We start from the raw sequence: 7696 nt of genomic DNA on the forward strand, positions 1-7696 counted from the left end.
TGAACTCAAGTCCTTGCACTTGCCAGGGAAGCACTTATTCTACTGAGCCATCTCCCCAGTCCCCCTTTTCTATTATTTTTAAACTTTTTAAAAATAAGGACAAAAGATGCAAGGTTTATGGAAAGGAAGACTTAATGTTTTAATCATTTGATCAATCTTACATGCCTACATCTCGTAGTCTGAGCAATAAATTTGATGATAATAATGCTATATGACAACCACTATTAATTTCATGTTCTTGTCTTTGTTCTTGTTATTTGCTTTTCTATTTTTCCTCTTTAAAATAAAATTTAAAGAAAGATTTACTGCCTAGAATTGTCTTTGTTCTAATTTCTCAAGTCATCCTCATTTTTGTGGGCTTTTGCCTCAGAATTGCCCTCCACTTCCTGCCCTTCAATCTATGAATTGTTAAGGACTCAATAAATACTAGCAGGCCAAAGAAGTATTTATCTTAGCTCCAAGAGTTTTCTGACCTTCCTGGATCCCCAAAGATTCCTTGTCTACTTTATTTGAGCATTCACTGTATACCCATTTTAGATCAGTCACTTGGCCAGCTCATGATACATACCCAGCACAAAACTGAAAAGCAATGAACAGATCATGTTATCTGTATTGTTATTTCAAATACACATTCCACCTCAGGAAATTGTTCATGTCAATTCCTCCCATGCACTACCTTATATTTTATTACTTGGGTTCCTATCTAAACATGGTGTTATATGGGCTTTGCTCATTTATCTTCCATTTGGTCCAGACTATTAGTTCTTTATTTTTTTTGCTTTTGTTTTGATAGGGTCTTGCTATCTAGTTCAGGCTGACCTTGCACTTACTATGTAGCCCAGTTTGACCTCAAACTCCTGTTGATCCCCTTACTTCAGCCTTCCAAGGGCTTGTATCACCACACCTGACTGTTGTTAGTTCTTTCACCCACTCCCCAATACCTCCTTGAATATATCACCCAGGGCCACTATATTCCCTCTTACCAATTAAAGATATTTCTAGGCAAATGACAGGTTTATACAATATTCAATGTAATACCAAATAAAAGAAGTCCAACGGGAGAAATTATAGATATTTTCCTACTTGGGTATTCTAAAGTGCCTGGAGCTCCGCCACTTTCATTAAAAAAGAAAGTAAAAATGCAGATCAATACTGTATAGAGAGCTTTTTACCAGGATGGCGCCAAAGGTAAAGAAGGAAACCCTGCCTCTCCCAAAGCTAAAGCAAAAGCAAAAGCTTTGAAGGCCAAGAAGGCCATGCTGAAAGGCATTCATAGCCACAAAAACAAGAAGATATGAAAATCACTCACTTTTTGCTGTCCCAAGACACTGTGGCTCTGGAAGTAGCCCAAATACCCTCAGAAGAGTGCCCCCAGGAGAAACAAGCTTGACCACTGTGCCATCATCAAGCTCCCCCAGACCACAGAGTCAGCCATGAAAAAGATCAAGGACAACAACACACTCGTGTTCATTGTGAATGTCAAATCCAATAAGCACCAAATCAAGCAAGCTGTAAAGAAGCTCTAGGACATTGATGTTGCCAAGGTCAATACCCTTATCAGGCTTGATGGAGAGGAGAAGGCATATGTTCGACTGGCTCCTGATTATGATGCATTGGATCTTGCCAACAAAATTGGGATCATCTAAACTGAGTCCAGCTGGCTAATTCTAAATATATACTTTTTTTCCAGTAAAAATAAAAAATATACTATACGGAAATGAACTCCACATAAAGAAGTAGCTCAGATAAAGTATAGAGCTGAGAAAATTTACTGTAAAGTGCAATATATACACACTATGGGAGTAGAGAAAATACTTACAAGTAAATGGTATAGTGACATTCAGTAAAAAACAAAAAAGAAATAAAAGAAAATTCATCCACACAGGTAACCAAGGAAAAAAGAAAGTTATGAATTCAACCAAAGTAGAGGAAAGTCACATGGCCACCCAGAGGCTCAGTGGAAACAACATAGGTTTTGAGCTTTCTATCATAATTCTGCATCTAGGAACCCAATTTTTCTACCTTTAACAAACTGATTAACCTATCTATGGATCCTCAGTTTTCTGTTTGGCAAAATTAGGTTACTTTGTAAATACAGTATGAAAATAAGAGAATATATTTGTAACATATCTAGCAGCATCTGGCTCATTATATATACTCAGTAATACTTATCATAAAACAAATCTATACTCATTAAGTGATTCTTTCACTCATATTACTAATATGCTTAGGTATTATTACATTCACATCTGAACACAGATTATGCAATAGGTTAGCTGTCAAGTGATAAGACAACAAAAAAACAAGAACAACAACAACAAAAGAAAGGTAAAGGTATACAGTTTGAGGTTAAAAAGGATCTAGGCAATGAATCTGATATCAAAGACAGGTAATTTTCAGTTGGTTATAGTCTACAATTGGATGGAAGTTAGCCAGATGGCTGTGATCAATTTTGCCATCCAACAAGAATGGTACAGTACATAGGCTGATCTATAATGTTGAAAGAAGAGGTCTCACTAGACTGTAGACATTCCCACATGCTGAACTGGCGGGCTAAAGACAAATGGGAAGATTAGTGGATGCTGGTTCTGCATACTGGAAATAGATATTTGTACTGAACCTCTATACACTTGTTTCCTCCCCTACACCACAGAGTCCAACAAATATTTACATAGTATTTACTTAGTATTAGGCAAGAAAAGTAATACAGAGATATTATACCATTTTATATAAGGAATTTAAGCTCTCATGGATTTTGGTATTAGTGATAGGTCTGGATTAAAAACCCTGAAGATATTGTGGGATAACTGAACTGATGAAGTAAATCATTATATTACTGGCATTAAACCCAGGAGATTCTAGAAGGAAGTCTAGAGGAAAAAGATCTGGGGCCTATAGGGAAATCTCAAGGAGAAAGGAGGTTTACTACTAATGCCCAAATTATGTTTTAATGAATAGCTTCATCAATGACACAAACTTAGAAATTATTATTTTTTTTTTAGAAACTTAGAAATTAGATTACCTCCTTTAAAAGACTACATATGGAACTATGCTATCCAATACAGTAGCTACTAACTATACATGACAAATTAAGCTTAAATTAATTAAAATACAATTTTAGTTCCTCAATCATACTATCCGCATTTCAAGCACAAAAGCCAAATAAATATAGCTGTTGGCTTCTGTACTGAGAAGTACAAATATTATTTCTTTTTTTTTTTTTTTTTTTTTTTTTTTTTTTTTTTTTTGGCAGAACTGGGTATTGAACTCAGGCCCTTGTGCTAGCCAGGGAAGCACTTATTCCACTGAGCCATCATCACACAAAATTCTGTTAAGCAGTATTGGGTACAAACTAAAGTTGATATGACAAAGATCTTGTGGCTAAAGACAGAAAAGCCGTAATAGGAGCCAATTACAGGGATAAAAACTCGGAAAAGAGTTTTGGAAAAAGAAAACAGTGATCAGAATTATCTTATACATTTCAATAAACTGAGGAATATGAAAATTAAGAAAAGCCCCTAAATTAATCTGACTATAAGGGTTGAAACCAGGTTGAAAATAGTAAAACAGTGGAAGAGAATTTGAAGTCAAGGCAATGAGTAATTGGAAAAGGAAGGGAGTATGTTTTGCAGGAATACTAAAAACATCCTAAGATATATTATGAAAATAACTTAAATTACAATAAATAAATTTGAAATATAACTTCTCCTAAAGAAAAAGGAATATACTGTATACATACTTTTTTTAACATCTTGTGAATGTGTATCAGGTCAGTTTCAGTCAGAATTCCATAATGATTTTACATCTGAACTTAGAAAATTATTCACAAGGGACTGGTGAGATAGCTCAGCCATCTAAGCAGCTGCCTGGCAAGTGCAAGGACCTGGATTCAATCCCTGGTACCACATGCTGCATACTGGGTGCATTGTGCTGGCCACCAAAACCAGGCATGGTGGTGTAAGTCTGTAATCCCAGTGCCAGAAAAGTTGACACAGGTGGGTCACTATGAATCTGAACTGCATAGCAAGACCCTGAACCAAATAGATAAATGAAAGATTTCTTAAAAATGAAAAAAGAAGGGCCAGCCTGATAGCTCAGCAGACTAAAGCACCTGCTTAAGCAGAGCGCAGTGACTGGGGTTCAATCCCCAGTGTGCCATGCCAGCCCCGTCTATGGGGCACCCTGAGAGAGCAATTCAGATTGGGCATGGTGGCGCACACCTGTAATCCCAGTTCTTGGGAGGCTGAAAACAGGAGGATCACTACGAGTTCAATCTGCATAGTGAGACCCTTTAGGCCCTGCCCTAAATACAGAAAAAGAAAAATGAAAATTATTTACAAACATATGGACAAAATGATCAATAATTCAAAAATTCTGAAGGAAAAAGAAGTTTATAGAACCAATACTGTGACCTAGGACCTTACATTTAATGCCTTCCTTCCATTAAAATCTTGGTGAAGCCAAACATAATAAAATATGCCTATACTCCAAGTATTCCGGGAGGCTGAGGCAGGGGATTACAAGTTTGAGCCCAGACTGGACAGTTGGATGACTTACCAAAACTCGGATGCAAGAAGTAAAAAGGGATGGGGATGTAGCTCAGTACAAAGGTTCTGGGTTTAGTCCCCAGTACCACATCAAAAATAGCAAGACAGAATACCAAGAGAAACATACTTGATGCATACATACAATTAGAGAAGGTTTCAGGCCTTAGGTTCAATCTCCAGCACTGGAAAAAATATGCCTAGGATCCAGAAGAGAACAAAGGGGCAGCATGAACACTTGAACCACACCTGACTGAAGGGAACATCACTGGGAGAATACATAGAAAAGTTTCCATATCAATTTAGATCTGTCTGGGCCCTGCAGCTGAAGCTCAGCATTAGGACTGCGCCTTAATGTCTCTCCTTTTCAGCAGAAATAAAAATATTCAAGCAATGAAAAAATGTATAAGATAGAAAGATTTAGAGTATATGGTGTTGTGTGTCATCTAAGAAAGAAGACACACCTATCTTGTGCAATTGTACAAAAGAAATATAAAAAGCATAAAGCTGAAACTAAAGAGATTAATAATCAACAAAGGGTAGGTGGGGCTGGGGAGATGGCTCAGTAGAGTAAGGGCTTTCCTGGCAAGCGCAAGAGCCTGAGTTCAAGCCCTGGTTCTTCCAAAGATATAAATAAATAAATAAATAAATACAAAGGGTAGGTGGGAAAGAGGTAGGAAGAAGTAGGGAACAGAAATACAGTAGTAGGGATCAGGAGGCAGTAGTAGGGATATATTTCTGAGAATGTAGCTTTTAAAATTTTATTTTATGAAAAAATAAAATATCACAATCAAATAATAAGAGAAAATGATAATTCTTACACTATGTATCATTAGTAACTCAGAGTACAAGACATAAACCAAAAAGTTTCTTATAAAAAAGAAACAAAAATATAACACAAAAGTTTCTTTGTAGTGTGCCAAAATAAACTAGTAGTATAGGTGGAACCAACTAGTATATATACTGATACATTTTTAAAACAATGAAATTTGTAGTTTGGGGAAGTATTCTACCTTTCTGAAGATATATTTTGTTCAGCTATGATACTTAGAAGAAAGTAATGTTGCAGATTCCCTGGCCCACAAATAAATAAGCAAAATAAACCAGCACTTGTTAGGGACCCAAAGTGGAATACGAACAGTAACAAATGAATGTAAAAGAATCTAACCTAAGTAACTTTTAAAGAAAAAGTATCTTGACTGGATATTGGGACAAAAAAGAGCCTTACACAAATATTAGAACCTGGTTAGTAAATTTGTACTTCATATAAAACTAAGCTAAACACACATACATGCCCATAAAATAGGAATACTAAAATGAACAAACAAATTGTTTCTCATTGTCAGAAAACAAAATTAGAAATAAATGAAGAGGAAGACAAAATACATTCTATGACTCAGGACTAGAATCAAATTGTTAATATAAATGGAGAATTTTGATCATAACATTACTGAGGCAAAAATAAATATAGGGGTGGGTGTGGGTGTGTGTGTGTGCGCATATGTGTGCATGCGCACGCTCGCTTACATGTATTTACTAGTTCTGTCTGCTGTAAGACCTGAAAATAACAACATTATTATAGATAAGTGCATGTCTAGAACCCAGACTTTTGTTTCTAAACATCATTTCCCAATACTAGGTTCTTTGGAGAAATGGTTGAGTCAAGACTTGGTTGGGCAAGGAAAGCAAGACAAACCTGGAACACTTCAGAGTGCCAGGAGGAAGAAAGTGCTCAAAAAATGGATAGGGGATGTGAAAAGGTCAAAGAAGGAAACATACATGAAGAGAGTAATAAGAAAAATCAACATTAGGCCAACACGACAATAATAACTGTTGCAGATAAGATCCACCATCAGATTTTAAAATTAATGGGCAAAAATTTCATAACAAACTGAAAAGTCTCAAAGGATATCTCCCGAGGTCTTTATTAATAACAAATAGTCATTTGTGGCAGCACATGCCTGTAATTCCAGCACTTTAGAGGCTGAGGTATGAAGACTGCTGAAAGTTCAAGACCAGCCTGGGCTACGTAGTGAGTTCAAGGCCAGCCTGAACTACAATGTGAGACTCTGTCTCACAAAAAGACAAAACAATAACAACAAAAAACCACCAAGGAATTTGCAATGAAGTAACCAAGCAGATGTCATCTTTACTGAGTAAATTCAGTGTCGTTGATAATCAGATATCTACATTCAGAATACTTTAGTATTGTACTCTGTCAATGGACATAACATTATTTCTGTGACATTCTGTTAAAAAATGCATTACCTCAATCAAATCATAAGAAGCATCAGATAAACCTAAACTGAGTAAAAGTAGACATAATGAGGCATTTGTCTAGAGTGAAGAAGCATCAGAAGGCTCCAGAAGAGATTTCTCCAAGATCAAGTCAACAGATTAGCTACTGCATCTAAGTGTTTTAAGAGACTTAGACAATTAATGGAGAGTTGAGACTTAAACTAGGGATATGTACATAGAAAACTAAGCAACAAACACACATAAACAAAACCTCAAGGTCATTATTAACTCTGGGAATACTAAAAGTCTTAAAGCCAGATGCAGTGGTGCACACTTTAATTATGGGTTAAGACAGGAAGTCTCCAAGTTTGAGCTCAGCCTGGGCACCATTGCAAATTAGCAAGACACTGCCTCGAAATTTAAAAAAAAATTTTTTTAAAGGGCTAGGTATGTAGCTCAGTGTGGAGGTCATGGGTTCACACACCAGTACCACCAAAAAAAATTATTAAAATGTATCTTGATTTAGGAAGAACATGTCTAAGACTAACAATAAATAGCCATAATAATATAAATAATGGAAATTCAGTCAAAATTCTGATACCAAAAATTAGAAGGATGGGAAGTGTGTGAATCTATATATGTACATGTGTTGGGTTCAGGGTAAGAAAATGTTAGATCCTTATTTTCATAGTAGAAGATACAAGAGAAGAACAAAGCCTGAAAAAAATAAACAAATATTAAACATATTTTCAGAGATGTAAGGAAACACCCAAAGAAGTTACAAAAGAAGAGAAAACAGATACTTCTAGAGAGACAACTGGAAAATAAGGCAAAATGATTCCTCTTTTAAGGAAAAAGTCCTTGTAAAACTACTAACTTACTTAAACAATGTGCATACATAAGCTTGATAGTAT

General features: G+C 35.8%; 1 protein-coding gene across 1 annotated transcript in view; it reads right to left on the bottom strand.

The window, feature by feature from the left end:
• LOC111818209 (zinc finger protein 850-like) overlaps positions 1–7696 on the bottom strand; it is a 144824-nt gene that overhangs the window by 95441 nt on the left and 41687 nt on the right. The gene's annotated exons all lie outside the window — the stretch shown is intronic.

The sequence above is a fragment of the Octodon degus genome, unplaced genomic scaffold (assembly GCF_000260255.1).
Source record: "Octodon degus isolate 3935 unplaced genomic scaffold, OctDeg1.0 scaffold00083, whole genome shotgun sequence".
In the NCBI taxonomy this organism is placed as follows: Eukaryota; Metazoa; Chordata; class Mammalia; order Rodentia; family Octodontidae; genus Octodon; species Octodon degus.